The 25,721-nt window shown below is 39.4% G+C and overlaps 1 protein-coding gene across 1 annotated transcript in view; it reads right to left on the bottom strand.

Annotated features, from left to right (window-relative positions):
- VSNL1 (visinin like 1) overlaps positions 1–8,637 on the bottom strand; it is a 113,979-nt gene extending 105,342 nt beyond the window's left edge. Inside the window, exon 1 of the mRNA XM_065928613.1 lies at positions 8,363–8,637. The gene's annotated coding sequence lies outside the window, so the exon portion shown is untranslated. The remainder of the gene's footprint in view (positions 1–8,362) is intronic.
- Between the last annotated feature and the right edge of the window lie 17,084 nt (positions 8,638–25,721).

The raw sequence follows: 25,721 nt of genomic DNA, 5'->3' as shown, positions 1-25,721 counted from the left end.
ATGCTCCTCTTTAACTCCAGATAAGAAATATACTTGAATTTTCCTAGTAAATGGGGCAGGAAATAGAGAATTGAGGAAAAAGCTGAGGAGAAGTGAAAAAGCTTTTAGAAGAGCTGAAGATAGTTAAGGCCATTTTGGATTTATGTTATGGTGTGGGCTTCCCTGGCAGGCTACAGTCCATGGGGTCACGAAGAGTCAGATATGACTGAGTGACTTTCACACACACACACACACACACACATACACACACGTGTGCGCATATGTGTGGCCTCCCTGGAGGCTCAGTAGTAAAGAATCCGCCTGCCAATGTGGCAGACACAGACTCGATCTCTGAGTCGGGAAGACTCCCTGGAGGAGGGCAGGGCAACCCACTCTAGTATTCTTGCCTGGAGAATCCACATGGACAGAGGAGCCTGGCGGGCTCCAGACTCCATAGGGTCGCAAAGAGTCAGACATGACTGACGTGACTTAGCACTTAGCACAGAGAGTAGCAGATAGAAAGCTCTTTTTTTGGAAGGTATTAAAGGATAGAAGTATCATTGTATAATATTTAAACCAAAGGCAAGGCTCTTGAAATGTTTTCACTGAGTTTCAATGACCCTCTGGAGGCTTGGGTGGGAGACAAGGGCCACATTATTTAGCTACATTGTAAAATAATTAATAGATGACCTTAAAATGTATTCAATAAGGAAACAAGTTTAAAAATGTCTTCTTGGTTCCATATTCTGCTGTGTCCAATTATACGCTGGTATTTTATGGTAGGGAGATAATGGCAAAGAAACAGTATAATGAAAGGAGATGCATTTAAGGAAAGAATGAAAGAAATAAGAATGAGAATAAGGTCTCAGTGTAGGCATTTCTTCTACAAATTATTTCCTTTATGCATCTATACCATGTTTTTGTTTCACTTGACTTACTGAACTGCGCTTACCTTCCTCATTAGGCATAAATTCTTTGAAGGCTGAGATTGCAACTTATTTAATATTAATTCCAGTGACTACACAGTGCTTGGCACACTTACTTAACGGATGTTTTTTTTACAAGGTAGGTTAAGCACTGTTAACTGTTCATTGATCATAGCTCAATTTCTTATTCAGAGGTTCTATTATGAGTGGGATTACTATAACTCAGAGACTAAAGTGGTTTATGAACTATTAATTTCTAATAAAAGAAATGACAGTAATGATAATGACTATCATTAATTGCACATTTTTAATAATGAGGCATTATATTATATTCTTTAATACATAGTCTTCTATTTCTGTTCAAGTATTCAATTTTAAATGGAAACTGAGCTTGACGGGTTAAACAATATATTCAAGGTCATAGAACTAATAAACTGTGGAATTAGGGATTTTTATCTAAGTGTATTTAGCTTGAAAACTCGTTTTACATTTCCATAATTTCTTTTGAGCCAATTGAAACTGTGAGAATTGAGGAACTTTTCCATTTACTAGTTAAAAATGGCAGAAGATTGCATGGATGGTTTTCACCTCACTCTGAGGAATAAATATCTTTATAAACTCTTAAAAGAAAAACTAACAATTTTGTTTAGAATTTAAACTTATTTCACAATTTCTTTTTTATTTTTCATAAAATTTCCCATATGAACAAGAAAGCAAACCACGCACCTTATGTATAAATTTCAGAAACACTTGAACTTCTGGAATAAACAAAATTGATAGTCTTTCATTAGCTCATAACATCAAAAGCCAAAAAACTCCAGAACAGAAGTTGCTAATTGAAAATCAAACTTGTACAGCACTATTCCATACATTAAAAATAAGATATTATATTAACAAGCATGTCAACTTTATTGATAATCCTTAATGGGCCTCCAATGGGAAATTTCACTCATAATTTAAGACTGGGTTTCAATAAGTTAAAAATAAATACTCTAATCACAAATTAATAAAGCCAAGGCAAAATGTAAAACACCAGACTCCAATAGCATCAAAATCTACTATTCTGAGGAGCTTTCAACTGCAATAAATATTCTAAACTATGAAACAGCAGAAATATTAGGATCTAGTTGTTCGCACTGGAAAAAATTTACCAAGACTGCAAAGCACATTGAACACGTTAATAATTTGCAAAAAATCTATTTACATTCAGCTCTTCAAAAGTTCATAGTCTTTCAGAGCCTGAGAGATAATAAATAAGATCCAAAGAAAGGAGAAAAAAATACATTTAAAGGGACATATTTCCTAGAAAAGTCCTTATATGAACAAGAATAAACAAAAGTCATATTCATTCTATAGATATATAAAAATTGCAAGTAAATTTAGCTAATTTGTTAACATGTTGCCTTTTATGAGCAATGCTTCGTAAAAATGAACTCTTTTTGAGAGTCTTATTTTCCATACAAAGTTCTGCAATTATTGCATTAGATACAGTGAGCTTGAAGGTTGCTGGTGAATGAGAATATTCCAAATCTTAAATGTAATTTAGAACAAAAGGAAATATGTTTTTCACCTGAAAATAATCCAACAAATGGTTAGAAAGGCAGGGTCTTTCTGTCTTTTAAAAAAAAACAATTGATGGCTACAAAGCAGGTCATCTGTGTTAGAAATGCAGTTAAGGAAGGCAATGGAGAAATCCAGAGTGAAACAAAAGAATCACCAACAAATTATCCAACTTGCATGCTTTAAGTTAGCTGATAAGGGTATAGAGCATCTTTAATGTATTCATAGACACCTTGTTATTAAAGTGTCAAACCTCTTTGAGGATTCTTCAGTAATTTTCTATTGCATTTCTATTCCATTCATTAAGCAGTTTCTAAAGCACCCCCAAGATTCCATTTGTGGAGCTGTCAATGAATGAAACTGGAAGCAACTCAAATTATTTTGATTCACTTAAGAGAACATAAGCTATCTTTAGAAACAAACTGTAAATGAGAAATCCAGTGTTATGGTCCCTTCACAGTGTGAACACATTAAAATAATTCCCTAGTTCAAGAGAATCATGATTTAAATAAATACATGGTATACATATCTACCACACTGTAGGTTTATACTCCATTTTTGACATATTGATATCAATTCTTGTAAATACATAAAATAATTTGCATTTTTACCTATGATGAGATAAAAGGGAGTATATTCTGTAAGTACATTAAAAAGCATGCTTAAAAAAAAAGCATGCTTAAAGGTATTAGCATAGTGCTTTTATGTTCTTATTGAAAATAAATTATAAAATAACTTTTAGTTTAGATTTTCCTTTTAGTAACATAAAGATACTTAAAGCAATTCTAATTTTGCACATGCTTTTCACAGTGGTGGTAGTTTAGTCACTAAGTCGTGTCCAACTCTGGCAATCCCATGGACTGTAGCTTGTCAGACTCCTGTGTCCATGGGATTCTTCAGGCAAGAATATTGGAGTGAGTTGCCATTTCCTTCTCCAGGGGATCTTCCCAACCCAGGAATCAAACCCGCGTCACCTGCCTTGCAGGCAGATGATTTACCAACTGAGCTATGAGGGAAGTCATGCTTTTAGTATACATGATTTAATTTCTTGATATAATTAACAAAGTACATGTAACTGATTCTAATTAGAATATTTAATTGAGAAATATTACAGAGTATCTATTATAAAAGACATTGCATATTTTGTGGAAATATGAAAAAGATCATTAAAATCTCTGCCCTTGTGAAATGTGTTTTCACATTGCAGAAATGTCTTTAAGATAAAAATGTTCCTTGTTCAGTCACTTCAGTTGTGTCCAACTCCTTGTGACCCTATGAACTGTAGCCTGCCAGGCTCCTCTGTCCATGGGATTCTCCAGGCAAGAATATTGGGGTGGTTTGCCATGCCCTCCTCCAGGAAAATGTTTCTTAATATACTATATTTTTTATGTATTGAAGGGATGGATTAGGTAATTTATATGGATCCCATCCAGTTCACATACTCTATAAATTATGTGAATTAACCATCAGCATAGTAGAAATATCAACCATTTGTTCATTTATCTCTGTGCCATTTGATACTTTAGAAAATGAATATATTTACATCTAATAATACAACTGAGATGGACATTGTCGATTTCAACCTTAGATCAATGGCATGTGATCACCTCTATGAGAAGAGCCTTTCTATCTTTCTAAATAATTGCTAATCTTAGAAATATAAAAATCATTCGACACAAAGAAAAAGACCTTTGGAATGACATTAAACATATTTTGCTCTTGCAAACTAGGAAACCATGCATTTGATATTGATATTATACTGTCATTCTATGAAATTCCACCGAGAACTCCTCAGCAAGGTTTGGAATCCATATATACATGCAACTCAAATAGAAAACCTACCCACTCCAGTGTTCTTGCCTACAGAATCCCATGGACAGAGGAGCCTGGTGGGCCACAGTCCAGGGGGTCATAAAGAGTTGGACAAGACTTAGCAACTAAAGAGAGTCATCAGGTAATTTAATTGTTTAATTTAATTTAATTGCTAGTAACCCAATCTTACAATGTTTTCCATATTACTCATTTTTTTTGTCCCACTTGAGACAGAATCTCATCAAATCCAGACATCTGTCCTCAGGAGAGAATGACATAGGCCAAGGGGGTGGGCAGGGCTTAAAGAGAGAGCGGTTATTACACGGAGCTCTCTGTTTCGTTCTTGTTGTTTCGAAGTTAAGAGGCAAGATGAATTGGCTTTAGGATTCCTTCTCAGGATCACGTTTGCTGCCACATTAGTTAATATCAGAGCACTTTAATCTGAAGGATGATACTGTAACTTGATTGAACTAATTTGCTTTTAATTATCAATAGCTGTTTTATTTAAAACCCTCCTACATACAGTACCAGGGACCACTGTAAACCTCTCATATAACTCATATTTTTGTAGTGCTACGAGATTTATTTACATCCCAATAAAGAGAACTGGACATTCACTTGAAAAAAAAAAGAAAAATCTATAGCTTGCTCAGGACATTTCTAATCATGCTGTCTTATTACAGAATGAGATTCACACCACAGCAAAGTAAAGCAGCACCTTTAGTAGCTACAAGTCTCTGACATCTGTATGAGGTATGTGGTGTATAGAATAGCTTGGACATGTCTGTTTTCAGAACAGAACAGCAAGACCATGTGACATTTGACCCAAGAGTATGTGTTAGGGACAGACTCTCTCCAAGACAGAGCTCATCCCAACTCAGTAAACGTTTACCATGAGGGAAATGGTTTAGTTAAATTGTTAATTGGGAAATGTGTTGAGAAACTCACTACCTTGCTTTCTGAGCTTCGACACTTGCCAAGTGTATTTAGCTTATCTCTCAAATGAGGAAGAGTCTCAGACTTTGTTTTTCTCAAGCCTCCCCCAACTTCTCAGCTTTTTCAGGTAAGAATTCCTGGCATTTCCCCAAAGGGGACATTTGTGATAGTTTCTGAGTGCCTGGGGAGAAGGGACAGGGATGACTGGATTATCTTTAAAAGGCGTAGAGCTTCATGGCACAGATACTCAAGAAATTTGTATGGAAGGGAGAATATGAGGGAGAAATAGAGAAAGCAAATGATCGGAAAAGAGATTAAAAAAGAAGGAAAGAGAAGGGCCAACTAGGCAGGTATTATTATTGCCTGCTTTGCAGTCCCTGTCCAGCAAGACTGTGCTTTAAAATCTCTAAAGGCTTTAAAAAGCTTCTCTGCTCTCCGCTATAGCGCCGACCCCAGGAAGGAACAGTCAGGTGTCTTCCTTAGGTCTTCCCGCCCAGCATTCAGTCCCTCTCTCTGCAGGTGGCTTCCTCTGGTGGATTTCCATGAAGGCTGGAAACAGCTAGGCATCTTGGATTTGGGCTCTGCCTTCTAGGAGCCAGAGGCGAGCTGGCAGCGCCTGCTGTGTGTTGACACTGCAACTTCCTCACTCTGCTAGGTCCCAGAGCCCGCAGCTGCAGCAGAGCTGAAGGAGGTGAGACAGGTAGAGCAGAAGGGGAGATGCCTGCAGTGTCTCAGAAGGCTGGGTTCCCTGAAAGGTTCTGGGGAACAGAGCAGAGAGGGGTTGGCGATGGGCCTGGGCAGCTTTCAAATGGGAGCTGAAGATTCCAATTGGTTTGTCAGTTCTCTCCAAAAACTCGAAGGATTCCAAACGAACTGACTGAGATGCCAGGAAGGCCAGACTAAACATCTAATGAAGTGGGTATATTAAAAGTGAGGGGCAACAGAAAAATGAGACAAAGACCTTACCAAAATAGAGAGGCAAAGAGAGGTGCAGTGGTGTAAAAAGGAACCTTCGGGACTCTCTTAAAAGATGTGCTGGGGGCAGGCAATTATTTATTTTAAGACCTCAGCGATGTCACTGAGGATGCTATAAGTGCAGAGAGAAGGGAACATTTTCCCTCAACATTACTCTTTAATTCTTTATTCCATAGACTCGAAGGTAATTGACTTTCCTCTGGCTTCATGGTTCTGGGCCTCAATTTTCTCATCTATAAAACAAGGGGTTTGGACTAGATGCTTTCGAAGGTCTCTGCCCGATGGGATTCTCTATAACTCAGTCTTATGAACCAGGGTATGGGAGAAAGCATCTATGAGCTTTCACATCAGGGTTTCCCCTGCTTTCTCCTCCACCCATTTATCAATGCAGTGTTGCAGCTGCACCATTCAGAAAGCTGTTCCAACTTTCACTGATGACAAGGCATACGGCTCAGTTAGGACAAACGACTGGTCCTTCTGCCCTGGAGTAAAGAAAGGAGGGACCGAGAGGGCAGTATGATTTACACTTTAGGCTTCCAAGGAGAGGATATTCTCGAATTTTCTACTTCAAATTTCCTTAAATAAATTATAGATTCCTTCGAAAGGTTCCAAATAGTTGAACTGACTAAAGGGTCAAGAGTCTAAAATGGTTTGTCCTATTTGGAGTAAAATGTATTTCATTTCATCCTAGAAACTGGATCTGTGTTTTCTGTGGAAATTCAGCACACACTGGCCATGCTCTTCTCCTGTCTGCCTGCCTCATGCTATTCTGCCAGCCTGCTTCAGTGCAGCATTTTCTGGGGTTAAACACTGAAGCTTAATGAGCATGTATTCAAGAGTGGGGTGTTCAATGATGCAGGACACCTCTACACCACCACCACCCCCCTCCCCTGCCCCTGGCCGCCTCCACCAAAGACAACAATAGCCAGTTTAAACGGTAGTGAGAAAAAAAGTGTGTCTTCCCAAGAGTTTCATTTTTAATTTTTTCAATGTGAAATTCCTTTAAATTGAAAAAATCAATATGAAGAAATACAGCTCCCTGGGTCCTCTTGTCTCCAACTGAGATGTGACACATAGATAGTATACACTTTTTCTTCTACACCCACTAGCATTTCCACTTCATTTTAATCTCCAAGATATGGACAGGAGGGCAACTCTAGAAAAATGTATTCTCACTCTGGCATCTCCTTGCAGTGCTGGGCACCCACAGAGAGCGTCACCATTTCCTGCACCCTCCCCCAGTTCCCCAGACCCCCTGATTTGCACAGGGGGTTTGACCTTGCAAAGACCCTTCTTCAGTATCTGGGCAAGAAACAATCCATTTTAACTCAAAACACAGAACGACCTTTTCTCCTTTAAAGAAACACTACAAAAGGTAAAACATCTGGTTTTATATTTTTTCAACCCTGCATTCTGGAATGCAAATACAGCATGCAAAGGCAGGTAACTAGTTTGGATCTGACAGTCCCCATTCAAAGGCTCTGAGTCTCATACTCTGTTCAAAATAGACCGGGCTGACCAGGCGGTTGAACATCTTTCGTTTTTCTGCCCATTCACCATCGTGACGAAAAATCAAAACAGAAAAATTATCTTCTCATTTCTATACACTAACGGAGAAATGAGCTGATTTTGCGCCTAGTCCCGTGGTTCTAAACATCCCACTTTGGAAACCAATCCTGGTCTCCACACCATCTCGTCCACTCAGTTTTACTTAACAAACACGTTCGCTCCTCTTCCACGGTGAGAAAAATGGTGCACCAGCCCCACGAATGACAGGTTGGTACTTGACTGCAACCGCTCAATAGTTTTATCAGCAACCGGAAAACTTCACAATCGGTCCATTAGCTACTTAAATCTGTGTAAGGAAATCTGCCAATGCATAGACAAACTTAAAAAGCACCTCGGTTTCACCTGTCTTAAATCTAGCCTAAGACAATTCCCCAAACACGCCGCATGTAAACACTCCCCCTTCCCCCACCCCCATTATTCCAAAAGGTCCCCCGTGGACTAACAGTATACGTTTAGATCACCAGCATTAACCAAAGCTATTGTCACACCATGCATTTAGACGTATCTATGCAAAGCCAAGTAGGCGACAATAACCAAAGCATCTCCCAGACAATCGGCTGCACTACACATGCACAAATGCAACGAAGATTGTATTTTCCACTTACAGTTATAGCGCTGCTCACGGTCACTTAACGAAAATGATAAAACTCAACAGTTCTCTATAAATAAATGTATGTATATATATATTTAATTCGGATAAACGGTTAAGCCGTCTCTGGGTATGGTTCTCTCGCGCTCTTTTTTCTTTTCTTTTTTTTTCCAGTGGAGCTCTGGGCTGCTTAAATCCCTCCTGGATCGCGCCTTGCAAGCCCAGTCGCCGCCGCAACACGCTCCGGTAGGTCTCTGCTGCAGATTGGAAATCCCATAGAAAACCTAGGGTCCCTGGAGCCGGATGCGCAGGCGCGCGAGCCGCCGCCTCTCCAGGCACCCCCTCCCCTTTCCCCTCCTCCCTCCTCCTCCGGCTCCGCAGCCCAGCTCAGAGGGAGCTGGGGCCGGTGACCAAAAGCAGCCAGGCATTGGCGCATGCTCAGTTGGAGAGGCTCGGAGTTGCCGCGAGTGGATTCCACGTCTCCAGATTTTAGCAGAAACTCGGAAGGAAAGTAGATAGGAAAAGGGAGCCTGGCCAGTGGCACAGCCCTTCACCTGAACTGGCTGAGCGAGTTGGCCTCACCACGCCCCCGCGGTTAACCAGCCAAGTCTGGTGGTGAAGGCTGAGGCCAGAAATGGGACACGTGGAGCCAGCTTCCCGCCACCCTCAGGCCTGGAGGGTCCCCGGCCCACTCTTTGTCAGGCTAGTAAGGTGAAGGAGAACACTGCAGAAACCCCTTGCTCCGGAGGAAGCGTGCCCAGCAAGCTGTGAGCTTGTCTCCACGGCTCACTCTGAAGAAAACCCTTATGGTTGGCACTTTGCGTGGGCCATTTCTTCCGAGGGTCTTATACTGAGAGCACTGGGAGCCAGGCATTCTAAAAGCCTTCTACTCAGGATGGTCGTGGTCCCCAACGACTTTGGAGAAATTGTGTATTGAAGGGAGGGGGGGCTGAAGCTCTCCTCCTGGTCCTGGGTGACCTTGGGCCAGTCATGCTAATCATCAACCAACATTTACCAATAAGCGTCTTCTTTGTACACTAAATACATTTTATTGAATATTCTCTGGGTGGGGCTGCGGTGGGCAGTGAAGGGGAGTTGGGAATCCAGGGTTGAGGGACTGGACTAAGCCGCCTTATAAAGCCCCCTTCTGTGTCTTTGAAGGACACGTACATTTGCCAGTCCTCCCCGGATCCTGACTGTCCTAGCCAAAGCCTAGAAGACTTGGCAAGAAGTAGTGCCCAGTAAATGTTTGTTCGCTTCTCTACCAGGAAAGCAAGGTGAAGTCTCAAATGTTCTCAACCCAATCAATTTCCTAAAGTGTGTTGTTTGTACTTTTGCTTGCTGCTGCTGCTAAGTCGCTTCAGTCGTGTCCGACTCTGTGCGATCCCATAGACGGCAGCCCACCAGGCTACCCCGTCCCTGGGATTCTCCAGGCAAGAGTACTGGAGTGGGTTGCCATTTCCTTCTCCAATGCATGAAAGTGAAAAGTGAAAGTGAAGTCGCTCAGTCGTGTCCGACTAGTCGCGATCCCATGGACTGGAGCCTACCAGGCTCCTCCGACCATGGGATTTTCCAGGCAAGCGTAGTGGAGTGGGTTGCCATTGCCTTCTCCGGTACTTTGCTTATTTAACAATTATTCACTGACCACCTGCCCACTGATTTGAGGCATTTTTCAATGCCTTGGGGGTAAAGACAGCAAACAAAATCCCTCTGAGGTTTTCATTCAGATGGGAGTTTTCAAGAGAGGGAAATTCTGGAGGGGCAGAGAAGATGGGGGCTTCCTCAATGGCTCAGTAGTAAAGAACCCACCTGCCATTGCAAGAGACGAAGGTTTAATCCCTGGGTGGGGAAGACCCCTGGGAGGAGGAAATGGCAACCCACTGCAGTACTCTTGCCGGGAAGTTTCCATGGACAGAGAAGCCTGGTGGGCTATGCACTCCATGGGGTAACAAAGATATTCTTTGTTACACAGTGAAGATGGACTTTCTTCTTAAGCAGAGAATTTTACAGCTTGCAAAGTGCCTTCAAACACCTTATCACATCCAGGAAGCTGATTCACTTTGCGGTACAGCAACTTTTTTTTTTTTTTAACCTGCAGTTAACTTTTCGGTTCTGAGGACACCAAGAGTATCTCTTTGGGCAAAAGAGCTGGAGATAGACAAATCTCCATTGCTCGGAGGGTGCTTACTCCTGACTGCTAGTAGGGGGCGCCCAACTTGGAAGACCTTGAGACTACTTAAGCAAAGATCAAGTGAAACTCCTCAGGAACAAGCCTCTGGTTTTGGAAGGCCAGTGGTGGGTGAGGGTCCCAGGTGGTGACATCTAAGCCGGTGCCTCAAGCTCAAAGCCAACCTGGCCAGCCCAGAGCTCAGGAACGCGCTCTGCTGGACCGGATGCCCCGGGCAGGCGGCGCAGAGCCGAGGAGCGCTCCCGGGACTCCCCGAACTAGGCTCGCCGAAGCGCCCTCCCCGCGGGGCTCTCCGCGCGGCGGCGGAGACCGCGGAAACCCGGAGCGTGGACTGGCGCGGAGCAGGGCCGCCGCTCCGGCGCGTTGCGGCAGCCGAGCAGGTTGTGGATGTGGCGGGCGCCAGCCCTGCGCTCCGGGGACGCAATGCGCACTGCGCAGCCGGGCTCGCCGGGTCGGATTCTCTCTGTTTCTCCAGATGGGTTGGGGGCAAAAGTCAGTTCCAGATGAGTCGCTTTGGTTGGCCAGGGACACAACCTCCAAAAGCTTTCAAAGTGATTCCTCGTCTTTTGTCGGTTTCCCTACTCCAACATTTTACGCTGTGCTCTCTGATTTCTCTCTCGAGAACACGTCTCCGCACTGCAATCTGCATCAACCGAAGGGGTCATGATGCCATTTCTTCGGAGAGATGTACCTATTCATTTCTCCTGGAGGTCTCTTTCGTGGCTGTGTTAGGTTTTAGATGACTTACGGACAACTTGTGTGTAGGGTAAAGTGAACACTGAGATTTTAAACCGTGTTCTCTTGTAGGGGAGATTTGATTTAGAAGCGTGCGCTTTTGTGAAGCTGCTTTGTCTCATTGGGCAAGCAGATTTTGTTAGTTCTGTTTGCACTGAGGCTTTGTTTGGCGATATCTTTTTAAATCCTCAGTTATTGTGCACCTTTATCTTTTTAGTGTTTGTTGTTAAAATGTTTTGTGTGATGCCTTTTATATATGTAACACTAAGTCACATGTAGTCACATAGGAAAGATGATTCTAAAAACATCGAAGGAATATTATCACTTAAATTACAGAAAGCAATTCCCTTCTATAGGATGGTAGAGTGAACTCTAAAAAAGGGGTGTGGTAAGAACACCAAATACGGGAGCCCTGTGTTTCCTTCCTTCTTCGGTCATTTACACTTGTGATCACAGAGAGCAGAGATGCGCGGCCCTGGGACAGAGGTACTGGGATGCTGCGCCGTGATGAGCGGAGAATGCCATCGGCTGTAGCAGTTGCCCTATTACTTGAAGGCAAGTCCCCGACACTGCGGATCGCGGTGTCAGCTTTCACATCCTGGAGGTTTGGGAAGTGCTGCGTGCTAAGTCGCTTCAGTCTTGTCGGACTCTTCGCGACCCCATGGACTGGAGCCCGCCAGGCTCCTCTGCCCATATGGATTCTCTAGGCAAGAATACTGGAGTGGGTTGCCGTGCCCTCCTCCAGGGGATATTCCCGACCTAGGGATCGAGCCCGGCATCTCTGAAGTCTCCTGCATTAGCAGGCGTGTTCTTTACCACTAGCGCCACCTGGGAAGCCCGGACGTTCGGGCGGGGAGGGGGGGCTGTGTAAATAGGGGCTGGGGGAAGGGAGAGAGAAAGGTACTTTAAGGAGAGAATTGTTTTTTTGTTTTTTTTTTCTGGAGGAACTGGTAGAACGCTCACTTGCCTGGAACCCCCTGAGAAGCCATTTTTCCCTTCCTCAGTTGCAAATAGCATTCTTTTCTGAAGTAACTTTACTTTCGCCTCTCTCCTTCCGAGATTCAAACAAAATAAACAAAACTAAGAACGATGTTCAGGTGTACATAACTGATTTAATACTTAGTAAATTCATTTAATATTTCCATCCACTTTATTTGTGACATAGACAAATTGAAAACTGAGAATGGCAGTAAAAGTGCAAATTGCCAGTGATATAACAGATCTCAGCTCATGGTAATATTTATCGGACATGCTCTGTGTAAAATGTATGAGGCAAGAAGGGCGGAACTGAAGGCATGGGCGCATTTAGGAAATTGGAAGAAAAAGTGTTCAGAAGATGACATTATAAAATGAAAAGAGGCACGAATTGGAAAAATGAATTTATACTCACTTAAATTCATAAAGAATAATGATAGTAATTTTTTTTTGGTAAGGTAAAGTGTCTTTATTTAAAAAACCTAAGGGTATTAATCCTTACAGAGGGAAGACGTTATGTAAAATAATTATGTTTAGGAAATGGCAATCCACCCCAATATTCTTGCTTAGAGAATGCAATGGACAGAGGAGCCTGGCAGGCTACATGTGGTCCATAGGGTTACACAGCTGGACACGACTGAGCAACTGAGCACACACACATCCTGATTTTTTAATGCTATTTTAAAAAATATATGGATAGACCAACAAAATAACTTCCCTAAAGAAAAACAGAAAGCTATCACCTACAATAAACTGTACAGTACTTTTTCTGATACATAAAGTGTTTCACTCTTTACGTCTATACTCCTTCTGCATGCTTTTTTCCCACCTAAAATAAGTGGAAAAATATAAGATTACTCCCTGAAGGAGTAATTCCCGTGCAATTAGAGGGAGTGTTCTATGCCTTCCTATATAGAAGAGGAATTAAAAGCCCTACTTTTTTAATGGACTCAGTTGGTAATTTCACCCACCCCACTACTGATTTGTCTCTGTAATCCATGATCGAATCTAAATTCAGAAAGATCATTCTTTGCTGTGTCACCAATTCCCCTTAAAATTTGAACAATTTGCTATAAAAATTTAAGTCCCTGCCATGTGAATTATTGTCAACGTTTTGAGTTTCCAGAAGTTTCTTGGAGTGTTAGAACTAGTTTTAGCAAGTGCAGGTGATCTTCAGCCTTAAGAATATAAAATGCTTTATTCCATTCTTTTCCATTCATCCCATGTATTCTACATTTGGGCCTAACCTGTGGATTCAGAGTGGTACACTTAAGCTGGAAAAATTCACTGCTTTTAGTGACAACACAAAAGCAATGATGGTAGCAGAATTAGACTTTATATGGCTTATATTCCTTTTCTTTAGTGACTTTTTAGGTAGTCCTGTTTGCTAGGCTGTACACTTTTTTAGTTGTGTGACTAGCCACTACAAATATTATTGTGGCTTCATGTTCTGGAACTTTTGTACTTTGGATACCATCTGATCCTGAAAGATCTTCAAAAGCACTTCTACCTGAAGCAGATCTTAATGATTTGTTTTTCCCTTCAATCTTTATTTTCCTTACTATAGTTCCTTTGAATTTTTTACTTGAACACAACAAAGAAACCTAAGGGAAAAATAAATATAATGAATTCTACATCCCTTCTGAGACAACCACCAGAAGCAAACCCACATTCTTTACCAAAGGATTTTCACAGTGAAGTTTACATTTTTACCTACTGTCTGAAGGAGGAAAGAAACAGTTGGCACTCTCAGTGTTTTGTGTTCTTATCATATTCCCCCTTTAAAGTTCATGTTACCATCCTGAGAAGGTTCAAGAAGAGAAAGAGTGACCAATGATGACCGTTTTTTTCAGAATTTAGATTTAGCACTTGTACCATAGTCTCTAGGAGAGTGGATTGTTCTGATTGTTTAGAAGAAAGAAAATGCTTGAGTAAGCCATGGTTGTGTTCAGTAATGCATGCCGACTGAATTTCTTTTGATCTCATTTTTCATTCATTTATCAAACACCTACTGAGCACCTACTTTGTGTCAGGCAGTGTGCTCAGCACTTTATATGCAACACTGTATTTAGTAACAAAGCTATTTACCTGTGAGATAGGTGCTATTAAAACCCATTTTCAAATCCTATTTCAAATCCTAAAAGATGATGCTGTGAACGTGCTACACTCAATATGCCAGCAAATTTGGAAAATTCAGCAGTGGCCACAGGACTGGGAAAGGTCAGTTTTCATTTCAATCCCAAAGAAAGGCAATGCCAAAGAATGCTCGAACTACTGCACAATTGCCCTCATCTAACACGCTAGCAATGTGATGCTCAAAATTCTCCAAGCCAGGCTTCAACAGTACATAAACCATGAACTTCTAGATGTTCAAGCTGGATTTAGAAAAGGCAGAGGAAACAGAGATCAAATTGCCAACATCTGCTGGATCACCAAAAAAGCAAGAGAGTTCCAGAAAAACATCTATTTCTACTTTATTGACTATGCCAAAGCCTTTGACTGTGTAGATCACAACAAACTGTGGAAAATTCTTCAAGAGATGGGAATATCAGACCACCTGACCTGCCTCCTGAGAAATCTGTATGCAAGTCAAGAAGCTGCGGTTAGAACTGGACATGGAACAACCAACTGGTTCCAAACTGGGAATGGAGTATGTCAAGGATATATATTGTCACCCTGCTTATATGACTTGTATGCAGAGTACATCATGAGAAATACTGGACTGGATGAAGCACAAGCTGGAATCAAGATTGCTGGGAGAAATATCAATAACCTCAGATATGCAGATGACACCACGCTTATGGCAAAAAATGAAGAATTAAAAAAAGCCTCTTGAAAGTGAAAGAGAGTGAAAAAGTTGACTTAAAACTCAATATTCAGAAAACTAAGATCATGGCATCTTTGTCCCATCACTTCATGGCAAATAGATGGGAAAACAATGGAAACAGTGAGAGACTTTATTTTTGGGGGTTTCAAAATCACTGCAGATAGTGACTTCAGCCATGAAATTAAAAGACCCTTGCTTCTTGAAAGAAAAGTTATGACCAACCTAGACAGCATATTAAAAAATAGAGACATTACTTTACCAACAAAGGTCTGTCTAGTCAAGGCTATGGTTTTTCTAGCAGTCATGTATGGATGTGAGAGTTGTACTATAAAGAAAGCTGAACACCGAAGAATTGATGCTTTTGAACTATGGTGTTGGAGAAGACTCTTGAGAGTCCCTTGGACTGCAAGGAGATCCAATCAGTCCGTCTTAAAGGAGATCAGTCCTGGGTGTACATTGGAAGGACTGATGCTGAAGCTGAAACTCAACTGTATTGACTCAAACTCAAAGTATTGACTTTGGCCACCTCATGCGAAGAACTGACTCACTGGAAAAGATCCTGATTCTGGGAAAGATTGAAGCTGTGAGGAGAAGGAGAAGACAGAGGATGAGATGGTTGGATGGCATCACTGACTCAGTGAACATGAGTTTGAGTAAACTCTGGGTATTGGTGATGGACAGGGAGGCCTGGTGTGCTTCAGTCCATGGGGTCACAAAGAGTTGGACATGACTGAGCAACTGAAGTGAATTGAACTGAAAGCCCATTTTACAGATGAGGAGGAAACTGAGGCAACACATGTGTTAGTAGCATCTCCGGATACCTTCTTCAGTTGGCCTTCATTCCTCTTTATTCTTTAACCCATTCCAAATAATATTATGATTCTTCCTCTATAAATTACTACATTTTTATCCACCTAATATTCCTTTGCAAGATAAATATAGTGAATATTGTGATCATCTTATTTCTCTTCAATAATTTCCAGTTTCCTCCTGAGAAAATGTCAAATCCTAAGTCATGTATTCAGAATCTTCCACTATGTGGCAACCTTAAACACAGAGCATCTGGGTTTTTTCAGAGGGGTAAGCAGGAGGCAGGAAGGAAGCAGGTTTAGATAAAGACTGCCTTTCCCAGCATTACTTCCTTTTTTCTACCGTATGAGGAAGAGAAATGGAAGACTCCTTCATTTTTTTGCAGCCCTTACTGTATTTCTTCCTTAAGTTCATTTTACTGTACTAAATAGGAAGTGTTCAAAAACAGAAAGAAGGACCACTGATGGTCTTAAACTCAGACAGTACTCTCTAGTTCATTATTTATGATTGCCTACAGAACACCTTCATATGAATTTCTTACAGATACTTCAGGTTCAACATGTACAAAACACTTACCTCTCTGGCCCCTCACTACCTCCACCAACCTCCCTACGCCCCTACCACTTTGAAGGTTACCTTCTATCAGCCCAGTCCTATAAGGGGTAGCACCTTCAGCTCCCCCATCTTTCTCATTCCTCATCAATTCATCACCTAAGTCCTAAAAGTTCCATGTTTTGAAAGTCTCTCAAACTTATTCCTCACTGACACTGTATTAGTTAATACTTTTATCATCCTTTTTGGACACTTTCATCATCCAAGCATCATATATTTCCTTCTCATAACTATTGAAAAAAACTCAAATAAAATCACATCATTCTCTTGAATAAAACCATTAAGTGGTTTCTCATTTTATATAGTAAAAAGAAAAGGGCACAGCATACAAACCCCTTTATTTTCTAGCTCTTGCATACCTCTTCAGCCTCACCTCCTGCTACATCTTTTCAGGCTTCTCTGTTCTGTCATACTGTGGAGCAGTACTTGTTTGTACTTTTGCATTTACTCCTTCTCTCTTCTTGAGAAACTCTTCTTTCTTTTGCCTGAAAGATTTCTGTTAATCTGTCAAAGAATGAAATTTTGTGTCTAAGCCACCCAATCTGTTGTATCTTGTTACAGCAGTCCTAGGAAATTAATATAGAGGATGAAAGTGAAAGTGAAGTTGCTCAGTCCTGTCCGACTCTTTTTGACCCCATGGAATGTAGCCTACCAGGTTCCTCCGTCCATGGGATTTTCCAGGCAAGAATACTGGAGTGGGTTTTCATCTCCTTCTCCAGGGGAGCTTCCCAACCCGGTGATCAAACCCGGGTCTCCTGCATTGTAGGCAGACGCTTTACTGTCTGAGTCTCAATATAGAGGATAACTACATTAAGCAGATAGGTCTATAGTTAAGAATATTCTGGCATTGAGATGATAGAAAGATAAAATTTTCTTTTCTACAAATAGACATTTCTCTTTCCGCCTCTTTTTTATATGAAAATCACTGGATTTTGAATTAAGAGTTTTTGATTCAAGAGCCATCTTTGCTACTTATTAGATATGGTTTGGGAAAATCAGCTAAGTTTCCCTCATGACTTCATTTACTCATTTATAAAAGTAGAACTCTATAGTTCAAAAATTTAAGATATTGAGCATCTACAAAATTCCAGATAGTAAGTTAACAGTGCTAATTTACACCTAAGATAATATTGAGTCAATTTCTTCCAACTGTAAAGCAAATTAAATTCATGGTTTTGAGTTCATTTAAAATAATTTCCTTAGAGACCTTGCATATTGTTGCTTGTGAAAATTGGATTGGGACAGTGATCACAGCACCCCTACTAGATGTAATACAAGTGGGTTTAAGATTTCTTGGGCTAGTTTAGATGTTCTGATAAAATTAAGTATTAATAATACTGTAGTGTTAAACAACATTTTGAAATTAGACTTACATAAATAACACTTTACCAGTATAATATCTTTTTAAAAAGCCTATTTTTAGAGCAAAATTCATTGACCTTTTTGGTTCTGGTACTATAGATTATAATATAGTTTTGGAAGTTCAAGCATGTTGATTTTGGATTGAATAAAAAATAAGACTAAATAACAGACTAGTTATATTGCTTATTTAATATATTATAGACTTTTGACTTTCCTGAAGGATATGTTCTAGAACCTTCGTGATTCCCTATTATATGAATATCACTCTAGGATAAAATTGCTTTGTTGGTCAAGTAAGCTATATTGCTTACTTATAGAATATTAAGTGAGATAATAAATTAAATAAGAACAACACAGCTATATTTAGATGCAGACATTAGGTTGTCATTTGATCAGATTTAATACCAAGTTAGTTATCAGTTACAACTACCAGCTTCCTAGTTGTATAAGATTTATATTTGAATTTTAGCAAATGACATATTACTGTTGTTATAACCTTCAGGGTCATTCATAAATAGATACAGTCTAGAGATTAAATCTATAAAGACCACATTCTATTAAAATCCTGCTACCTGGAAACATTAAAATGTTCATACATCATTGTACTACTTGAAAAATAAGTGATTGAGGCTTGAGATCATGGCCATTTTGAAAGTAATTTGAATTCATGGATGAGGGTCAAGTTTGAAAAAGCTAAAATTTACTCTTCGATTTTAATAAATTCAGCATGCAGTTTTACAATAGACCTTCCCAAATACTTCTAAATAGATTGAAGCTCTTTCTCCTTAGGAGTTAATAAATCTATTAATCTAAGAGAATGAACCATTAATGATACTATTTATGCTTGTACTCTTTCTGTTCTAAAAGCTGTGCAAACAATTTGTTACTTGGGCCAGGAGGAAAGTACAGTAACCCAGCTCTATTTATGTCTTTGGGAAGCTACCAGTGTCCATCTGAGCAGTCCTGTATCTCTCCAGCAGATGTTAATATAACTTCAAGGGTCACCTTGAAACAAATTAAGGAAGCCTTATTCAGGAACATTAAGGCAGTTAAGACAAAATGTCCTTGTTGCTATCAGGTGAGTATGCTTTCTTCTTATTTTTCTGAATATTTCTTTCCTCCTTCTCCCATAGAAAGGATCACATTCTTCCTTGGTGATGCATTTTATTCAGAAATAGTATGAATGAGTGGAAAGATGACAAAGATGAATCTCTTCAAATTCATGACCAAGTATTTTTCCTTCAGAGAGAAGAAAATTGTCCTCTTTGGTAGTTATGGTGATGACAGGTTGTGGTAGTAATTTCTGATCAGATCCTAGATCTGGAATTAGAATAGAATACAGTTTTCCATGGGGTCACAAAAAGTCAGACATGACTTAGTGAATGAACAACAATGGTTGTATTGGTATCTACAGGGGACTAGTTCTAGGACCCCATTGGTATTGAAATTTATGGATGCTCAAGTCTATTTATATAAAGCTATAAGAGTCTATTTAGCTATAAATAGACTATAAATAGCTATAAATAGCTATAAATATAGCTATATAGCTATAAATAGCTATAAATATAGCTAAAAGCTATAAAGTCTATTTATATAAAGCTCAAGCTATTTATATAAAATAACTTATATATAACCTATGCATATCTTCCCGTATACTTTCAATTGTCTCTAGATTACTTTTATTACTGAATATAATATAAATACTGTGCAAATACTTGTAAATACAATGTAAATGCTGTGTGAAAATTAAAAGGGTTAGTCGCTCAGTCATGTCTGACTCTTTGTGACCTCATGGACTGTAGCTCTCCAGGCTGCTCTGTTCATGGAGTTCTCCAGGCAAGAGTACTGGAGTGGGTTGCCATTCCCACCTCCAGGGGATCTTGGTAAATAGTTGTAAATGTAAGTGCTATGTAAGTAGTTGCCTATTCAGCTTTTTGGAACTCTCTGGAATTTATGCTCCAATATTTTCAATCCTTGGTTTGTTGAAGCTATACACATGGAACCAGTAGATACCAAGGGCCCACCATAGCATCTTTTCAATGAGCCTGAGCAGGGCAAGATCTTCTCAAACAAATATTTCCCGACTCACCAATTTGTACCCCAAGTGAGGAATTTTAGAATGGATTGGCAAGTTTCTACCAAAGAATCAGAGTACAGGACATGATTTGAATAGCAGTAACATTTCCTACTTATTCTTCAAGGTCTTGTTCAAGTACTGTGATGACTTCCCTGATTATCTGTTCCAAACTGATAGTTCTTTCTTTTCAGTTTCTATTGGACGTAAGATGCTTGGAACAATCAATGAAATATCACCAAGACACATAGTTTTCCTTTTAGATTTTAATATCCAACTGTCTTTTAAAGCTCCTTAGTACAGAATCTGTGTCTTATATTTCTACTTTAATTCACTCAAACTGCCAAGTTCTTGCTTCATAGTAGAGCTTAGTAATTATTTGGTGGATTAATTTCCTATCTCTTTAGTGTTCATTTTCAGTGTGTTGTTTTACTGTAGATTTTACTCCTTAGAAGATTTAAAATTCAGTTTAGAATTCTGATAATTGGAAAGACTATTTTTACAACTTATTAATGATTCTGTTTCATAATTGGTATTGTAAGTGTGATACATAATTTCCTGTTTATAGAACTCTAAACAATGAAAAGCAGTTGTTTTTATACTGATTTTAAAGAGAAAACATCTCCCATCAGGTGATTATATTTATTATTCTATATAGGTTTGTACCATGCATTGTGAAATATATTATAGAAGAGTTTAAACAAGAAGTGATTTAATGCTTGAATTAATTTCCATGGTGCCATGTAATTGAATTTATGAAAAAAAGAGGACTCTATATTTGACAAATGGGAGTTTCTAGATTTATTTGACTGGGCAACAGTGTTTGCAATTGGCATTAGACACTAGAACCAACCATCTTTTTGCAACCAGTGTAATCATTTGTAAGCCAAGAAAATTTTTATATTCTTCTTTATGTTGACATCTCTTCCTCCCCTCCCCCTTCCTTTCTCTTCTTCTCCTTGCTACTGACAAATGAAGGTTGTGCTAGATTATTTTTCCCCACTAAATGTTCCTTGGACCTAATCATGGCTTTTCAAGGCCTTTGTAAAAGTTTAAATGGTTTTTCCTTTTAGAGTTTCTAAGGGAAACGTCATGTATCTCAATGTTTTGTGGGTGATTGTCTATATGTAGGTAACACTTTTTGATCTAAGACAAATAGACTGCCAGTTATTTCTCCAGCAAAGATGGGTTTATTCAAGTTCTGCAGAGAATTACAGTCGAGGTCTGCTGCCTTGGCAAGCCACATGCAAGTGCTTGCACAAGCAAGGAAAGGAGAACTTTTTTACAGAGGGGGAAAGTTGGGAGGACTACAGTAAGAAGAGCCCATCGCTCTTCATTGGCCAATTTGTTGCCAGGAAAGAAGAGGAGTCTTCGTTCTTCCTGTTGGGTTCTACTGTTGCTTTATGGTGTAAGAATTCCCACTTCTGGTCTCTTAACTCTATTTAAATATTTTGTGGTTCCTGACAAAACTTGACCTTGTATCAGTACTTCAAAGATGGATAATTATAGTTTGAGATAATTAGTTGATAAATAAAATCCAATAGAACAGGTTTTTTTCTTCAGTGGCCTGCATAAGTTAAAATATTGCCTTTTTGAAAAAATTATTTTATCAGAGAGGAGTTTGGAGAGTAAAAGTGGAAAAGATGATGCAGCTATTACACTACTGTGCCAGCAGAAGGCTATTCAACAGGGAGACACATATATAAGTCTGTACTTTTCAGAAGAGGATGGCATCTAATACAGCGTTGAGCACAGGCATGCATGCCTGCTAAGTCGCTTCAGTCGTGTCTGACTCTGTGAGACTCTATGGACTGTAGCCCACCAGGCTCTTCTGTCCATGGGGTTCTCCAGGCAAGAATACTGGAGTCGATTGCCATGCCCTTCTCCAGCAGATCTTCCCAGCCCAGGGATTGAACCTGTGTCTGTTATGTCTCCTGCCTTGGCAGGTGGGTTCTTTACCACTAGTGTCACCTGGGAAGCCCATTGAGTACATATCGTGTACTAAATATTGTTTGAATTGAAATGAGGGTGTTTTTTTTTTTTTGATGTGTTTTCGTCCAGCAGAGATATTATAAGCAAAAAACAAAGAAAACCTTTATGCCTTTTTATGTAGTATTATTGAAGATTAAATTACTACAAAACATGGATAGTCATAGATCATATTAAACTAAAATTCTATTTTTAATCCTTTGATTCTTTATATTATTTTTATAATGGAGAACATACATGTTTTTCCTTTATATTCTAATTAGGAGAGCTTGGAAATGTATGGTCTCAGTGCTTCTGCTTCTCCTTCTCACCTTTTAGTTTTTCTCATATGAGAAAAAGGATCTTCATACCAACCATGATGGTTGTGGTTCTGTCTTTGCTTAGCTACCCATTATATACCAAGCCCAACCTCTGTCCTATTTCTCTATTTCCTGAAAGATGGCATTGTTACATATATATGTTTTTCCAGGTTATTGTTCAAGATCTGAACTAGATAACTTTTAAGAGTCACCTCTAGAGTCCCTCCGAGTGGTCTCCAGATAGCACGGGTTTAGCTTTTGGAAGTTGATACATAACTGTAGTAGGTGAGTGATTACTACGGTTGTATATGGGAGCTTCCCTGGTAGCTCAGTCAGTAAAGAATCCACCTGCAATGTGGGAGACCCGGGTTTGATCCCTGGGTTGGGAAGATCCCCTGGAGAAGGGAGCAGCTTCCCACTCCAGTATCCTGGACAGGAGAACTCCATGGACTGAGTAGGACATGCCAGTGCGACTTTCACTTTCACTTTTCTAGTGGGTGATTAGCATGTCTGGCCTCAGGAAAACTGCAAAACACGTGACACTTCTAACCCTAACCCTAATCTATTCATGATTAAGTACCATGTGTAACAAATATTATGTATGTAATGAGTATGTGTCAGATAACTTTATGAAACTGAATATGTATTCTTGGGCTACTTTGTTTCTTGTAGGGCATAGCTATCTTTGAGAAAGTTTTAAAAATTAAGGAAAGAGTTGCTGTTTAATAGAATTGTGTGACAACACACTACAATGGGCAACTAATTGCCTCTCTGCCTGCCCTAAAGTTACATTTCCTTTCCACTTTCTATGATTCTTGACTGTCTTTTTTCAAGACTCCCTCAAAAACCTCCTCAAGAGAGTCATGGCCTGGGTCACATTTTTCTATCATTAACTCTTCTCTGATAAGATCCACTAATGTATAGAATGTGCAGGGGTTCAGTTATGAAGAGTGTGCTCAACTCATTCATTATAATTAGGAATTCTGGGGCATATATTATTGATACATTCACAGTAGATATGTTACTATATTATAGTCTCTATGTAGATTTGGTTTTAAAAAATATCACTTTATTTCTTTCAGACTGTAGTTATTTTATGTCCTGACTAGGTAGCACTTTCTATAGCCAGACTCCTTTCCTAATCAGTTTATCCTTATTTTTCTCAGTCCAGTGTTAGAGCTATTTCTACACTTCCTTTATTTCTGTGAAAGCAGAGTTCTATTTTTTTTTTTTAAATCTTAGATCCTTTTTGTTTTCTAGTTGAAACGACTCTCCTGAGGCTGTCTAGATCCTGTTTTTTCAAGACCCAGTTCAATTTCTCTCCTCTGTAAAGATTTCTTACCTTCCTATCTAAAACTTACTTCATTCTTCACTGAATTCCACAGAGAATGAGATGATTGGATGGCATCACTGACTCAATGGACATGAGTTTGAGCACACTCCAGGAGACAGAGAAGGACAGGGAAGCCTAGCATGCTGCCCTCCATGAGTTCGCAAAGAGTTAGACATGCCTTAGTGACTAAACAATAACAACGATCAATTTCTTAATAGTGCTAATATTACTCAATTGGTATATAGTCAACCCAACAATTAAAAATTATTATTATCTATTATGTGGTAAGACCCATGCTATACACTAGAAATACAAAGGTAAACAAGGTAACTGTTTTAAGTGTCAAGGAGCTAATAATTTAGTAGAGGAGATAGTATATAACATTATGTAATTTTATAAGTGTTACAATAGATGTCTGAAATAATGGGGATATAGATAAAAACTGCTTAGTATGGAGAAGACAAACAAAGGTATTTTACAGAAAATTATAGGCTCCTAAGCATGGAATGAATTAATGTATCCTTTAAGAATGAGATTTTGGGCATCATTTCTTGCTAGGTATCTTCCCTAAACTTCCAGACTAGATTTCATCTTGCCTCTTCAGTGCTTGGGTATTCCTCTATTGTAGCACTTATACTATTATATGTCTGCATACTTTATATGCCTGTTTCTCCTATTATATTGTAAACCCCTTGAAAAAAGACCGTCTTGATTTTGAATATCTAATACATAACACAGTTCCTGGAACATGAAAGTGGAAGTGTTAGTCATTCAGTTGTGTCTGACTCTTTGTGACCCCATGGACTGCAACCCACCAGGCTCTTCTGTCCATGGAATTCTCCAGGCAAGAATACTGGAGTGGGTTGCCATTTCCTTCTCCAGGGGATCTTTCACCCAGGGATTGAACCTGGGTCTCCCACACTGCAGGCGGACTCTACCAACTGAGCCATCAGGGAAGCCTGGAACATAATACTCAATAAATGTCTTGAGAACTGAGTAACAAGAAAACATGAGTGTTTGGGGAATCGAAAGCAACTTGGTGAGGTAGAGTGTGAGAGGTGTGGGAGAAGGGAATGTATTAGTTGGAGATCAGGCTAGAAAACAGTCTAGGACAAAGTTGTAAATGGCCTGATTAACTGGGCTATGTAATGGGCAATGTAGTGTTAGTTTTATATCACCTTTATCGTTTTATCTGCATATTTCTGGCTGGAATGTATTTGTTAGAGACAAAGATTACATTTTATATGTCATAGTATTTACTTCAGTATGAGGCATAGTTTCTTGCAGATAACAGGTATTTCATTCAGCAAATTGAAGGATATCTAAATCAAATCAGATGAGAACATTCACTTAAAGTACTTTGAAAATTATGTTATTTAATTGCCAGTATTATTGATTGATAGTAAACAGTGACTATGTTCTGCCCTAAATAGTGATAGAAGAAGCATTCTTTGATCCATTCCTTTCCTCTGAACTGAACCTATGGTCATTCTGAAATTATAGAACCATAGGCAAACTTAAAATATTGAGAGAGTTATACTTTTTTGTGTGTGGCAAATTTAGGATTCTTCACCCATAAAAATTATCAAATGAGATGAAAACAAACTAACATAGTTTTGTTTTGTTGTAACAAAGTTTTCACAATATGTCCTGGTACCAATATATAGTCTGTCGAATTGCCTGTCTGAGTTGGACATGACCTAGCAATTGCACACACATGCACGCACGCATGCACTACTTTAGCCAGACAAGACACAAAAACTCCCTGGCTTACCACAGCTACAATTCTGTACTGAGAATTAATTTACAGAGTAACGTATCTGAAATATTGTAAAATAGAGTTTGATTCAATACTATGCTGGTAACTGTTTGACACCTGGCTTGTCTAGAACTTAAAAAAAAACTCCCTAATTTGTAGTGTTTCTGATTTTGCCAATTTAAATAGAAATGCTTCCATCAAGGCCTACTCTAAGCTACCCACAGGATATTACTGAAATGGAGGGTTGGATAGAGATGCTGGCATTAATCAAACTGCAAGAACTAGTCTAACACTTTGCTAGTTTGTTGTTAATAATAACTATCATACCTTAAGAAATGTTTAATAATTATCTATTTACATGTCCAACTGTCTTCTAAATGCTTTATATGATATACTTCATTTAAATCACAAT

The sequence above is a fragment of the Muntiacus reevesi genome, chromosome 3 (assembly GCF_963930625.1).
Source record: "Muntiacus reevesi chromosome 3, mMunRee1.1, whole genome shotgun sequence".
Classification (NCBI taxonomy): Eukaryota; Metazoa; Chordata; class Mammalia; order Artiodactyla; family Cervidae; genus Muntiacus; species Muntiacus reevesi.
Note: the sequence above shows the minus strand (reverse complement) of the source record. Positions and strands in the feature narration are given on the sequence as shown.